Raw genomic sequence first — 16280 nt, 5'->3', positions numbered from 1 at the left:
TAACATAAATTAAGAGTTATTAAAAAGCCTGTTGCTAGTCCCTGCAAAATAGGCTAAAGTTTTATGTACACAGTGTAATTCCAGTGAAGTACCATTCCCCAGAATACTGAAGTGTAAAATATACATACATGACATTATATCGGTATGGCAGGATTTTCTCATCAATTCCATTGTCAGAAAATAAAAGCTGCTACATACCTCTTTGCAGATTAATCTGCCCGCTGTCCCCTGATCTGAAGTTTACCTCTCCTCAGATGGCCGAGAAACAGCAATATGATCTTAACTACTCCGGCTAAAATCATAGTAAAAACTCTGGTAGATTCTTCTTCAAACTCTGCCAGAGAGGTAATAACACACTCCGGTGCTATTATAAAATAATAAACTTTTGATTGAAGATATAAAACTAAGTATAATCACCATAGTCCTCTCACACATCCTATCTAGTCGTTGGGTGCAAGAGAATGACTGGGAGTGACGTAGGGGGGAGGAGCTATATGCAGCTCTGCTGGGTGAATCCTCTTGCACTTCCTGTTGGGGAGGAGTAATATCCCAGAAGTAATGATGACCCGTGGACTGATCACACTTAACAGAAGAAATTGCATTCTCTGATTATATATATATATATATATATACATATATACACACATACACACACACATACAGATTGGCAGAATGTTTTGGGGTTTGAACTCAGAATATTGCAAGATTCACTCCAGCCTCTCGATTTTCTGATTTAAAGGGACAATCAACACCAAAATTGTTATTGTTTAAAAAGATAGATAATGCCTTTACTACCAATTCCCAAGCTTTTCACAGCCAAAATTGCTATATTAATATACTTTATAACATTTTTCCCGGAAAATCAGACAAGCTTGCATTGTGGGCCCCTATGCCCCTCCTTCCCTGCACCAATGTGAACAGCAGCATGAACAGGTAAAATACCTGCAATTACTGGAGGGCGCCTTTGGTTGGCAGCCAGGTTGCTTTGCTTTTCCTCCACTCCCTGCAGCAATTAATGCAAGAAGTTATAAAAACTTTAGGGCAGCAAATATTTTATTGCCATGTCCCTACAGTAAGAGAGCTGGGTGACCCAGAGCCACAACTCAGATTTCCTTTGTTTTTTAATGCAAGAACCCTAAAGTGACAGAACGCACAGGGACGTGGAGCTGCACTTGAAATCTATATTTTCTTATTTTTTTTTAATAAACAAGCTTTATTGTTCACAAAATTCAAATTGACATAAGGAAGAGACATTTGACATTATAATTACAAGGGTAACCTATAATATTTTCTATTCCCAGATCCCTGCAATGAGAGAACACACAAGGACACAGAACAATGCCTCAAAGACTAACCAAGTAGTTGCCAAAAAAGCACACGTAGACCTCAGTCAATTTATAAACTACAGTTGTGTGTATTAGTGGCAAATGAGTGGTTAAGTCTAAAGGGTTAATCCTAACTACCTGCGTATGCAGAAAAATATCACATATAATATAAATATACAAATATGTGTAAGGGAAGAACGTGGAGGAGAGAGTGCTGAGCCTGACTGCAGCATGTCCAAGGCCGCCATATGGAAATGACAGGCAGATGTGTTGATGCACATTGTAGACTAGAGGGGAGAACCATCAGAAGCACCTGGTAATTATTTATCCCCGATATAAAATATTGGCACAGCTGCAAGACATTTCTGCTTGCCACCAACAGAGATAAATGTGAAGTTACACTCTCCTGCCCTTACATCGTTCCTTCAGTTCCCTGTGTCTGATGATGATGATACAGTAAGAACCAAACTAATATGTAAGGTAAGGGGACAAGTGATAAATCTTTCTGTAGTTATTGCTTTATGTTTATATACTAATACAAATATTTACACTTGTTTTAAAAATATTTAGTTAGATAAACATAGGTTACCTAATTCTAAATACTGAGCAATATGTTATAAAAATGTTATACAAAATCAAACTAGAATCAAGACTGAAATACAAAATGAATGCGAGGGACCAATTTGTAAAATATAAGTAGGCTTCTTTTTCTGACATCACCATATAAAAATACACTGAAAACTATGACCTGAAGCAGTTTAACCACTAATTGTGTCACATGTAGATTATATTTAAAGGAATATGAAACCCCCAAAAATGATTGTGTGATTCAGACAGAGCATGCAATAAAAAAAAAAAATAATAAAGTTTCCAATTTACTTCCATTAACAAGTGTTTTGTTCTCATTGTATTCTTTGTTGAAGAGATACCCGGGTAAGTGTCTGGAGCACTACATGGCAGGAAATAGCGCTTCCATCTAGTGCTCTCGCAAATGGATAACATTCTTGCAATAATGCTGCCAAATAGTGTTCCAGGCAACAAAAGACACCAACAGAAAAAAGAACATTTGATAACAGAAGTAAAATTAAAAAGTTTGAAAATCTATCTGAATCATGACAGACAAATGTGGGGTTTCATGTTTTTTTTACAGTAAAAAAAAAATAGAGAAAATAATCATTTGAACAGTGTCAACAAAGTGAAAAACAAACTAACTTGACAGAACTTGGGTGACCACAAACGTCAGAGCAGAAAAATACACACACAATTTGTGTACTTTCTACATGATCTTGTCTTACTTGATTGACACCTACTGATACATATCTGAAACACAGAAGTGGCAGTAGGTGCGTGGAATGAGGAAGCAGACTGTCTTAGTGAAATGACAGCATGAGCAAACTGCATGATTATATTTTGCAATGTCACAATTTCTTAATAAGTGTAAAATCATAATGTGTATTGCTTTATATCTTAACCATAAAATGTGCAAGTTTATGTTCTCATTAAAAAAAAATATAATCAGGATCAACTACGCAGCAGCATATTGTGACAACAAGCTAGACTATACAAGCTACACACACCCAGGAATGTTGAAATCTGCAAAAAGGAAGAGGATAAAAGGTGGGTGGAGAAAGCTACTGAACCTATGACCAACCAGCACAAGCTACTGCTGGCTCAGCTTTCTCTTTACCATGTGCCTGTCACATTCACAGCAAAGCTGGGAGCCTGCTTATCAGTTACATTTTCAGACCCCATTATATTTAGAGTATGAGTTGTCTGCACTAAACTGAAAACAGTGCTGAGCTTTTCATCAGAAAAATAATAACAGTTTTTTGAAGTAGCAAATGTGTTTTCATTGATCACAATAACACATTCTGGCCTTCTCATTTGCTACTCAATCAAAGGTGTGTGTGTATATATATATATATATATATATATATATATATATATATATATATATATATATATATATATATATATATATATATATCTCACACATACATATATAACAACTATAGAGGTTTAAATGTAGAATTACTCTACATGGTCTGTTTGCAATTGGTGAGGTAGAAAAACCATCTGCAAACATAATATAGTGAACAGAAAGTATGAAGATTTTCCCAAATTGTAAAAGTAAACAACATGAGCACACATTATAAGCAATACATATTCTTGTCACTGGAAACAAGTCATTATCAGCTCCACTGTATGTGGGTGTGTTGTGTGTTTAGAGGTCATGACATACTCTAGTTCAAAGTTCTAATTTTCATTGTAGTCCTTAAAAAAAAAAGTCAGTGTCTGTTTTTGACTGTACAATTTAAGTGTCACTATGAAAACTCTACAACTGTTGTTCAAAATAATTTATATACATTCAATCACTTCAAGTAATATAGTGACAGAGTTGACAACATCAAGCCTGTGTTCAAAAATAAAAGTGTCAAAAGATATCTCACTTAAAACAATTATAAAGTAACAATTTTCAGAAATGAGTAAATCACCTCTCAAGAATAAATTGACCTCTTCATCGCTATACTGGATATTGTAACAGGAAATGACACATGACAAAGTATCACGTAAATAAAAGACAACGGATAAGAACCTAACAATAAAGATGTGTGGCCAGACTATATTAAAAAAATAAATTAGGAATGTTTACACTTAAAATCCAAATTGGTTAAAACCGTGAATGCTAGTGAAGTAAAAACGTAAATTAAAGAAAATACAGGTTAACCCCTTGGTTCTCAGGCTGTGAGCCAATGTCGTGGCAGCCGAAGGAGTTAAATAATTCGTGCACGCATGCTGTTATGAGAAAAGACGTGGCATAGGCCTCTCTGGCAGCAAAGGGGTTAAGTAGGAAGACAAAGCCTGCCATATGTGAGCAGCACCCCAGTGTAAGAGCTCATCACCGAGCACGTTGTGTGCAGCACAGACACTGCAGGGGAAAAGGCGACCAAAGGTGAAGGTTACTTCTCCGTATAAAGCTCCATATTATCCAAAAATATATTTCAAGCATTTGATTGCTCAAGAAGACTACGACAAATTCGTTACATTCCACACACTGGTAAACAAGGAGTTAACATATGCCCCCGAGCAAATTCACACCAGCGTGATCGCTGCCATCAATCTAAACAACGCGCGCACCTCAGCATTCTTTCCCATCCGGGATGAAGAATGACAAAAACAATGCACTACAGGGCCTCAGAAAAGCCAGCAGCACGAGTTAGTATCGGGCTTACTCACCGGCATGAAACACGTCCCGGTACAATATGGCAGTGGTGCTTGGGGGGAAAAGAGAATGTGTCAGAGATCAGCAGCTGCTCCCTCCATCCGCGCAAAAGCAACGCCACCAAATCCCCCACCGAGTCGCCATGGCAACGCGGCGCCCAATAGCACCGCCTCCCGCCCACAGCGCGAGGGCAAGCAGGCTGGGCCCCGCCCACGTGCCTCCCCGCGGGCAGTCAACTGGCACGAGAGCTTTATATTCTAATTTCTAGCTCATGAACCGAGCGTGTGGTGCTTATTTGCCGACGTTTGCATTGTGTGTATAGGTTTTTTTGTTTATTCTCTGAAACGTTTTTTACGCAGGTAAATGCATTGGACTGAATGACTATAAATTCGCCATTGTATATACATGAATAAGTGGTCTCTTTTTATTCCACATTTTCATCAGCAGTGTTGAGCGTTTAGTGTGTCACGTACTCAGTCGCTAATATCCTGCAACAGCTTGCTTTGCTTTGCTATATGTCCTATATATACATGGCTATTTTTACGTGACGTGTGTTAACCCTCCGAGAACGTTGCAAAGTAGCATAATAAAAGGAAGAACCTCTGACGCGTTAAAGCTCGTGGTTAGGTCACGCGATGCGTCTCCATGGAGACCGGGAGCTCGAGCACGCGGCTTTGTGATGTCAGGATGCTGGGTGTGAGGCAAGCAGGAGTTGCTGTGCAGGCTCTATGGTGTCCTATTGCACGTGCTGCAGTGCCAGCAGTACGCACACAGGTGCGTTCTAAATTAATAACTCACAGAATGTTATTTAAAGTGTAAGTAAAGTTAAACTGACAGTTCGCTACCAATGCAAATAACATCAAAAATAAAGTATAGTTTCATTCATCGTTTTTTTTTAAATACCTTTTTTAATGCAGTAATTTAGTTATTTATTATCCCGTCTAATAACCTCCTTCCTCCACCCGCATACAAATTTTTTTTCGGTTAGTAGTGACGTTCTCATCCGTATCTAACGGATTGGGTCCCCCACTGGCGTCTACATAGGAATTGATGACTCCCACTTCCTGTATTGCGCATGCGTTAGAGATTAATCTCTAGTACTCTGGATCTGCGCGTTCACAACTCCCGCATGCGCACTTTGAACAATCGATCGGCATCGGACCAAAACATTCTTCTTTCTGCAATCCCTTTTTCAAAGTAAGTTTAGATATAATAAAATGCAATTGATATATATATACACACTCTTAAAAAATATTTACATACTTTGATATACTGTATCGGAGTGTAGATGGCAGAATTGCGCATGCGCATAGTTCCAAACATCGAGAACGCGCACTCAGGAGGAGCGCATAAATCATTTAGAGAGACAAAGCAGGAAGAATGCAAGGGGGAGGAGGAAGCGGAGAAAATAGGGTATGAATAAATATAAGATTTACTTGAAAGCAATGGTGTTATTCAAAAAACAAAGTTAGCGACTAGGATGTTGGTCAGATTATATGTTATAAGATGCATTGCACTTAGAAAAACTTTACTTTCACTTTAACTATGGAAATTGCACAGCAGACAAAATACATCACAGCGACCAGCTCCTGTTGAGTGATTTTTCATGAAGTAACAAAGATGCAATCAATTTGGATTCAAATTTGTCGAATACTTGCAATAACATCTGCTTATAGGGACATAAAACTTCTGAGCACAACCACTATAGTTATTACTCGCTATGCAATTGCTTTTCTTTTGTGGCTGCAGGTTTTTTTTTTATTTTTTATTAAAGCCTTACTCTAATTTTAACCTATTACAAGTGCAAGTTAGTGATAATGTATCTTCAACACTGGGCGTTCCCAACGTGGAGTTTAAAGAGACAGTCAAGTCCAAAAATTTTTTTCTTGATTTTTAAATAGAGCATGCAATTTTAAACAACTTCTAAATTTTACTTTTATCACCAATTTTGCTTTGTTCTCTTGGTATTCTTAGTTGAAAGCTAAACCTAGGAGGTTCATATGTTAATTTCTTAGACCTTGAAGACTGCCTCTAATCTGAATACATTTTGACCACTAGAGGGCATTAGTTCACATGTTTCATATAGATAACATTGAGATCATGCACGTAAAGTGACCTAGGAGTGAGCACTGATTGGCTAAACTGCATGTCTGTCAAAAGAACTGAAATAAGGGGGCAGTCAGCAGAAGCTTAGATACAAGATAATTACAGAGGTAAAACGTGTATTATTATAACTGTGTTGGTTATGCAAAACTGGGGAATGGGTAATAAAGGGATTATCTTTCTTTTTAAACAACAAAAATTCTTATGTTGACTGTCCCTTTAATCATTCTCACACACTGTGAAAGAAGCAATGTGTATTCACTGATCAGTGATATTGTCTTCTTGACAAGCTTCAGTTTAAAGTGAATGTTAAGTTTGATGAATCAGTTCCCGGTTTTTAAAAACCCTATTAAAAACAGGGGCACTTTCATTCATCAAACTTTACTTTCACTTGTTTTGTTAAAATACTTACCTTTTAATCTTGAAAGCCGCTCCATCGATTTCCCCCTCCTGCCGCTCGTCACTTCATATGTCAGCAATGACTAATTCGGCATCCTCCAATCACGGCTTCCCCCCTAGGGGAATCATTCCCTGAGGCAACACCGTGATTGGAGGATGCGTCATTTTTGACATATGAAGAGGCTTGCGACGGACGGGGGAAGCGCTGGAGCGGCTTTGAAGATTAAAAGGTAAATATTTTAACAAAACAAGTGAAATGTAAAGTTTGATGAATGAAAGTGCCCCGTTTTTAATAGGTTTTTAAAACATGGGGCAATTGACATTAAGTGCAGAACACAGCGGAGCTGTACGATTTTGCAGTGGTTGCATTCCTCTATACCAGGGGTTTTCAAACATGTCTGAGGCCCCCCTAAGAGGCCAGATTTATAGGATATATAAAGTGTTGAACATGTGAAATAATTAGAGGATTAGTAATAGTAAATATAGTTATTAACCTGCTCTCACCGAGGTAATCCTGATAATCTGGCCTGTTACGCTTGGCAAACAAGTTGCACAAAAATTACATTTAAAAGTACAGTTACACTTATAATTGATAAAACATATTAAACAAAAATACTGCATTAAAAAAGTTATAAGGGCTCAAAGATATGAGGGCTGCAAAGGGCTTTAAAGGGTTAGAAAACTATGCACATTTGAACCTAATTAAACAATATGATTAAAATAACTATTATAAATACAATATATTATAACTAGAGTTTTTCTTAAAAAACAAATGGCTAGATTACGAGTTTTGCGTTATGAGGGGTGCGTTGCTAACTTGCATGTTATTCTCACAGCTCACTTACCTACATCGCTGGTATCACAGGTATTTACAAACCCGGCGTTAAAAGGCAAGAATTGAGCATAGAGCAAAATTGTGCTCCATACCGCACTCAAATACCAGCGGTAAGCTGGTTGTACGTGCTCGTGCACAATTTCCCCATAGATATCCATGGGGAGAGCCGGCTGAGAAAAAGTCTAACACCTGAAAAAAAGCAGCGTAAAGCTCAGTAACGCAGCCCCATTGATTCCTATGGGGAAACACATTTTGTGTTTACACCTAACACCCTAACATGAACTCCAAGTCTAAACACCCCTAATCTTACACTTATTAACCCCTAATCTGCCGCTCCGGACATCGCCGCCACCTACATTATACTTATGAACCCCTAATCTGCTGCCCCAACATCGCCGACACCTACATTATATTTATTAACCCCTAATCTGCTGCCCACAACATCGCCAACACCTACATAATGTTATTAACCCCTAATCTTCCGCCCCCAACGTTGCCGCCACTATAATAAACATATTAACCCCTAAACCGCCGTACTCCTGCACACTAGTTAAATATTATTAACCCCTAATCTGCCACCCCTAACATCGCCGCCACCTACCTACATTTATTAACCCCTAATCTGCCGCCACTATATTATATTTATTAACCCCTAAATCTAAGTCTAACACCCCTTAACTTAAATATAATTTAAATAAATCTAAATACAAATTACTATCATTACCTAAATAATTCCTAATTAAAACAAAATACCTATAAAATAAACCCTAAACTAGCTACAATATAACTAATAGTTACATTGTATCTAGCTTAGGGTTTATTTTTATTTTACAAGCAAGTTTGTATTTATTTTAACTAGGTAGAATAGTTACTAAATAGTTATTAACTATTTAATAACTACCTAGCTAAAATAAATACAAATTGACCTGTAAAATAAAACCTAACCTAAGTTACACTAACACCTAACACTACACTACAACATTAAATAAATGACCTAAATTAAATACAATTAACTAAATTACATCTGCTAAATTACAAAACAAAACACTAAATTACAGAAAATAAAAAACAAATTACAAGATCTTTAAACTAATTACACATAATCTTATAGTCCTATCAAAATAAAAAAAGCCCCCCCTAAAATAAAAAAAAAACCCTAGCCTAAACTAAACTACCAATAGCCCTTAAAAAGGCCTTTTGCGGGGCATTGCCCCAAAGAAATCAGGTCTTTCACCTGTAAAAAAATACAAACAACCCCCCCAACAGTAAAACCCACCACCCACACAACCAAACCCCAAATAAAAGCCTAACTAAAAAAAAAACTAAGCTCCCCATTGCCCTGAAAAGGGCATTTGGATGGGCATTGCCCTTAAAAGGGCATTTAGCTCTATTGCAGCCCAAACCTAAAAATAAAACCCACCCAATACACCCTTAAAAAATCCTAACACTAACCCCCGAAGATTCACTTACCGGGAGAAGTCTTCATCCAAGCGTCAAGATGTCCTCAACGAAGCCGTCAGAAGTGGTCCAGACGGGCAGAAGTCTTCATCCAGACGGCATCTTCTATATTCATCCTTCCGACGTGGAGCGGCTCCATCTTAAAGACATCCGGCACGGAGCATCCTCTTCCAACAACGTCTTCTTGCTGAATGAAGATACCTTTAAAATGAAGGTAAAGTTTTCTCTTTCTGCAAACATTATTTAATTTATTGCCTTGTAAAATCCACAGTCGCTAACTTTTTTTTTTTACCTAACATATTTAGTTAATAAATGTATGTTTTTCTCCCCTACCGTTCCGTTACAAGCTCCGCCCACGATCCATTTCCTCTCTGTTTAGCTGATGACGTATAGAGCGTTCCCACCCGCTCTATACTTGCCTACAATGCTCGTGCCCGGCTAAGAAAACTACTGCGCATGCGCAAAACATCGGTCAGTCTTTGATTTACACAGCATAAGGCTGCTACGTATTGCTGTTGAAAGAATCATTGGTCAGTAAGCATGCGCTAAACAGGGCCGCGCTTGGTTTTCCAGGGAGAGGAAGGAAGCCAATGCATGCGCAGAGCTTTGTAGATAGCGGTGACGTCAAATGAAGGCCGCCTAGCGGCCAGGAAGTCAATTGGCTGTTATTAAAACGTGACCAACAAGCTAAAAAAATAACAAAAAAACGGGTTGAATCGAAGGCTTATTAGACTGCGGTTAAAATATTCTAAAACTAATAATAGAGCTAAAATTGAAGATTTTCATGAATGAAAGTACCATTGATTTGTGCTGTATTGCAGATAAGTGCATAGTAATACAGCGAACTTTACCTTCACTTTGTGACGTCATCCAAGATGGCGTCCCTTAGATTCTGATTGGCTGAGAGAATTCTATCAGCCAATCGGAATTTATTTAGAAAAAATCCTATTGGTTGATGCAATCAGCCAATAGGATTGAACTTCAATCCTATTGGCTGATCCAATCTGTCAATAGGATTGAGCTCACATTCTATTGTCTGTTCCAATCAGCCAATAGAATGCAAGCTCAATCCTATTGGCTGATTGGATCAGCCAGTAGGATTGAAGTTCAATCCTATTGGCTGAGGATTTTTTCTACCTTAATTCCGATTGGCTGATAGAATTTTATCAGCCAATTGGAATCTAAGGGACGCCATCTTGGATGACGTCACTTAAAGGTACCTTCATTCAGCAAGAAGATGTCGTTGGAAGAGGATGCTCCGCGCCATATGTCTTGAAGATGGAGCCGCTCCGTGTCGGAAGGATGAAGATAGAAGATGCCGTCTGGATGAAGATTTCTGCCCGTCTGGAGGACCACTTCTGCCGGCTTGGTTGAGGACATCTTGCCGCTTGGATGAAGATTCTCCCAGTAAGTGAATCTTCGGGGGTTAGTGTTAGGATTTTTTTAAGGGTGTATTGGGTGGGTTTTACTTTTAGGTTATGACTTTGGGCCGCAATAGAGCTAAATGCCCTTTTAAGCGCAATCCCCATCCAAATGCCCTTTTCAGGGCAATGGGGAGCTTAGGTTTTTTAGTTAGGCTTTTATTTGGGGGTTTGGTTGTGTGGGTGGTGGGTTTTACTGTTGGGGGGGTTGTTTGTATATTTTTTACAGGTGAAAAGAGCTGATTTCTTTGGGGCAATGCCCAGCAAAAGGCCCCCCCCCCCCCCCCCGCAAAAGGCCCCTGTAATTTAGTGGGTTTTTTTTTTTTTTTTTTGTAATTTAGCTAATTTAATTTAGTTAATTGTATTTAATTTAGGTAATTTATTTAATTGTAGTATAGTGTAAGGTGTTAGTGTAACTTGGGTTAGGTTTTATTTTACAGGTCAATTTGTATTTATTTTAGCTAGGTAGTTATTAAATAGTTAATAACTATTTAATAACTATTCTACCTAGTTAAAATAAATACAAACTTGCCTGTAAAATAAAAATAAACCCTAAGATAGATACAATGTAACTATTAGTTATATTGTAGCTAACTTAGGGTTGATTTTATAGGTATTTTGTTTTAAATAGGAATTATTTAGGTAATGATAGTAATTTGTATTTAGATTTATTTAAATTATATTTAAGTTAGGGGGTGTTACGGTTAGACTTAGGTTTAGGGGTTAATAAATATAATATAGTGGCAGCGACATTGGAAGCGGCAGATTAGGGGTTAATAAATGTAGGTAGGTGGCGGCGATGTTAGGGATGGCAGATTAGGTGTTAATAATATTTAACTAATGTTTGTGAGGCGGGAGTGCGGCGGTTTAGGGGTTAATATGTTTATTTTAGTGGTGGCGATGTCCGGAGCGGCAGATTAGGGGTTAATTATTTTATTTTAGTGTTTGCAATGCGGGAGGGCCTCGGTTTATGGGTTAATAGGTAGTTTATGGGTGTTAGTGTACTTTTTAGCACTTTAGTTATGAGTTTTATGCTACAGCTTTGTAGTGTAAAACTCATAACTACTGACTTTAAAATGCGTTAGGAATCTTGCGGGATAGGCTGTACCGCTCACTTTTTGGCCTTCCAGGACAAGCTCGTAATACCGGCGCTATGGAAGTCCCATTGAAAATAGACTATACGCAAATTGCGTAAGTTGATTTGTGGTAAGGCCAAAAAAGTGTGCGGGACAGTTGTACCTACAAGACTCGTAATAGCGGCGGGCGTGAAAAAGCAGCGTTAGGACCTGTTAACACTGCTTTTTCACTTTACTGCAAAACTCGTAATCTAGCCGAAAGATTTTACATACCTTCATTTTTAAGTATAATTTATCATGACACAAGCGTCAATGACTGCCCATAAAAGTAGACATAGTTTATGTAAATGAATCCCCCCCCCCCCCAAATTGTGAAGCGTATGGCAGGGTTAATTTTCATATTAAATTCAGTGTACATCGCATGCAGGATGGTCTTTAACACTGGGCAAAAGGGTAGCTGCCCAGGGCCCAGTTTCTGTTGAGGGGCCCAAGAGTCCTTTTTTTTTATGGTTCATACCAGACTGCTGATGTGACATGGGCAACACACACATTCAGTGCTAATACTGTCACAGTCAAAAGTACTCTGCTTATATATATATTTTTTTTTAAACTGTGCCAGACCGTGTCAGTGTCATGTGATATGCCAAGCTAGTGCCATGTGCTGTTTTAGATGTGCACTGTACAGCACTGAATGCTAAGCCCTAACTCGGCATCCAGCCATTCCCTCTGCATCATAAAAGGTCCTACTGGGGTTACCACTGTTACCAGGTAACTGCTCTGGTGGTGGGGATTGTTTCTGGGTAGGGCTGACTGTAGGCGCATGCAGCAGAAAGCTGGAGCGGCAGGCACGTGAGGATTTGAGCATCTGTGCACTGCTCTCTTCAGTCTTGAGGCTGTGTGACTCATCTCACACTGTATCCATGCAGCCTTGGACAGACAGCATCCAGTCTGCTGGTCCCCTTAGCCCTGCTCTTTCTGCTGTGGCCCTAAGATCAACTAACTGAAGTTTGTTAGGGGAACAGTGCTTTGTAGAGAGGTGTCAGTGGGAAGAATAAGTGAGTGCACACACACACCCCTCCCCATGCAGCATTGTCTAGTGCAAGGTGAGAGGGAACTTGTTCCTAGCAAAGAAGGGACATGTGCTGCTGTGGCTGATGTATAATGTCATGCTGATACTTTACACATTAATGTAAGGTTTATTTTTATAATTTTTGTTTTCTCTCTGTCTCAGATTTTACGGCTTCCCATAGTAGTTCTGCTTTTCCAGTCAGTAAACTTATACTGCACCTCCATGCTTCCTCTTCAGTCTTTACCTTGCTTTGCTCCTGTTGGCTGCCCTAAATATCTTTAAGCAGCTAACCTCACACCAGAATCACATTCAAAAGAATATTAAATGAATCCACAGTGGAGGAATTTATGTATTTATTTACTTATTAGTACTGCTTAGGTCCAGTTTCACATATTGCAATTTATTTCATTTTTTAAAATGATTAGCTCAGCAGTGGATAATCCACTGCTGGGTAATTTTTTTTAAAAATGATTTAGTTGTTTTTTGGGATGTTGGGGTGGAGAGCGAAATTGCATGGGGGGGGGGCAAGAAAATTTTTGCACAGGGTCCAGTCAATATTAAAGACGGCCCTGATCGCATGCATACTTGTAATTTATGGTATTCACATGCGTAGTAATGATGGCAATGCACATTATTTTTACTATTAAAATTACAACAAATAGCTTTATTATATGATGAAGTTTTGAACGAATGAAAAAAAGTTTTTAGTTTTTATATTCCTTTAACACAGAAATACATAAACATATCTATAAATGTATGCATGTGTATTGTATGTACATATGTATTTATATATGTATTTACAGCCATATGCACAAACTCATATATATATATATATATATATATATATATATATATATATATATATATATATATATATATATATATATATATATATATATATATATATATATATATATATATATATATATATGTGCATTGGAGCCCTTTGCAGTCAAGTAGCTGAATACATGTAAAATCATTGTTATGCAATATTCATATTTAATAAAATGTTTAACTGTGCATTTACTTTAAATATTTCACATTCCAATGTTCTTCACATATGGGAATATGTTCTATTTTTAAAAATTATATATATATATATATATATATATATATATATATATATATATATATCTCTTTACCTATATATAATCATATATACAACCCCATTTCAGAAAATAGAGATGAGAAACCAATGGCACTACCTTAAATGTTTAGAGACTACTGCCCTATTTATGAAATCCACAATATTGTCACTGTAGATTAAATAACAATCACTCTCTATCTTGCCCCAGGGCATAATTTTAATATGAACCCTGTTTTTTAGTTTTATCTTAATAAAAGTTATATTTTAAATTTTAGAGTCTCAGTACCTTACCCATGACCATTTGATATTTATCCTGTTGCGAATTAACAATTGACAATTTTTCGCTTAACGCTTTTTCTGGACTCTGGAGTGCTATTTGTGTATGCTTATGTGGATCTCCCACTTCCATTTTCTTATCAATAAGTATCATACAAAGCGCCTCCCCTTTAATCTAGAGTGACAATATTGTGGATTTCATAAATAGGGCAGTAGTCTCTAAACATTTAAGGTAGTGCCATTGGTTTCTTATATCTATTTGCTAATCTTGCACCTGATAATTAGGTGTTTCTACCAATAGAGCACACGGGTAACGACTTAAACAAGGATTATACTATTATTATCAAATATGTCAACTAAATGGGAACAAGATAGGTACTCAAGACAACAAAAAAGACAAGCAGATTTTAACAAAGTTTTTCAAAATCCATCCACAAGCCCAAATAATACTGAAGATATGATGAACCAATCCCTGAGGGAAATTCATAAAATTATGCATAAACAAGACAAATTATGGTGGAACCACCATTTTTTTGAAAAATATATTGAATTGAAACTTATACCAAGGGGATTGAGGATCCAGTTATTTCCTGCCTTCGAGTTTCACAACACCGATTTGAGCACAGAATGGGAAGAGGCACTCTCCGAATGCTCTGAAAAATTGATGCAAATCCTAATTAAACATGACAAATCAGAATACAAAATTCTAGAAGCCCAGATACAAGAACTAAATATTAAACTCAAAGATTTCAAAACGCTTAAAGAATTTGACATGTCATACAAAAAATTCTAAAAAGAACTAGATAAATACGAACAAGAGATTAACCCCTTAATGACAACTGACGTACCAGGTACGTCATGCATTAACAAGCAGTTAATGACAATGGACGTACCTGGTACGTCAGTTGTCTAACAGAGTGCTGGAAGTGATCACAATCACTTCCAGCAGCTCTGAGGGTATTGCAGTGATGCCTCGATATGGAGGCATCCTGCAATACCCCTTTACAAGCCTCCGATGCAGAGAGAGCCACTCTGTGGCCCTCTCTGCACCGGTAGTGATGGTGCCGATGGTGCCTTTGCCCGGTGGGAGGAGGGAGCGTGTGCGCGCGCGTGCACGATGTGCGCGCGAGTGCACGATGCGCGCACACATGCGCGTGCACGCGTATGCGCGTGCACGTGCGCGCATTAGCCACACTGACACCAATGAAGGAAGGGGGAAAAAAAAAGTTAAAAAAAAGTTTAAAAAAAAAGTTTTTTTTTTTTACATATAAAAGGATCTGGGAGGGGGAGGGGGTGGGGGTATTGTGGGGGGGGGGGCTGCTACACTACAGAAATAATTAAAAATACAAATAAAAAAGTTATAAATAAAATTTAAATAGTTTGGTTTGTGGGGCCAAACTGGGTACTGGCAGACAGCTGCCAGTACCCAAGATGGCGGTAATTAGGTAGGGGAGAGGGTTAGAGAGCTGGAGGGGGGGATCAGGGAGGTTGGTGCTAAGGCAGGGGTCCATCACAACTAAAATATTTTATAATTTTTATTTAAAAAAAAAAAAACTCTTTTATTTAGTACTGGCAGACTTTCTGCCAGTACTTAAGATGGCGGTAACAATTGTGGGGTGGGGGAGGGAAGAGAGCTGTTTGGGAGGGATCAGGGGGTGGGATGTGTCAGGTGGGAGGCTGATCTCTAAAATTAACCCTGCAAGCTCCCTACAAGCTACCTAATTTAACCCCTTCACTGCTGGGCCTAATTCACGTGTGGTGCGCAGCAGCATTTAGCGGCCTTCTAATTACCAAAAAGCAACGCCAAAGCCATATAAGTCTGCTATTTCTGAACAAAGGGGATCCCAGAGAAGCTTTTACAACAATTTCTGCCATAATAGCACAAGCTGTTTGTAAATAATTTCAGTGAGAAACCTAAAATTGTGAAAAATGTAAAGTTTTTTTTTTTATTTGCTCGCATTTGGCGGTGAAATGGTGGCATAAAATATACCAAAATGGGCCTAGATCA

The 16280-nt window shown here is 38.1% G+C and overlaps 1 protein-coding gene across 3 annotated transcripts in view; it reads right to left on the bottom strand.

Annotated features, from left to right (window-relative positions):
* Nucleotides 1-4689, bottom strand: part of FOXN2 (forkhead box N2) — a 156991-nt gene extending 152302 nt beyond the window's left edge. For all 3 annotated transcript variants that reach the window (XM_053712218.1, XM_053712219.1, XM_053712220.1), the window contains exon 1: nt 4563-4689. The gene's annotated coding sequence lies outside the window, so the exon portion shown is untranslated. The remainder of the gene's footprint in view (nt 1-4562) is intronic.
* Between the last annotated feature and the right edge of the window lie 11591 nt (nt 4690-16280).

The sequence above is a fragment of the Bombina bombina genome, chromosome 4 (genome assembly GCF_027579735.1).
Source record: "Bombina bombina isolate aBomBom1 chromosome 4, aBomBom1.pri, whole genome shotgun sequence".
NCBI classification, from domain to species: domain Eukaryota; kingdom Metazoa; phylum Chordata; class Amphibia; order Anura; family Bombinatoridae; genus Bombina; species Bombina bombina.
Note: the sequence above shows the minus strand (reverse complement) of the source record. Positions and strands in the feature narration are given on the sequence as shown.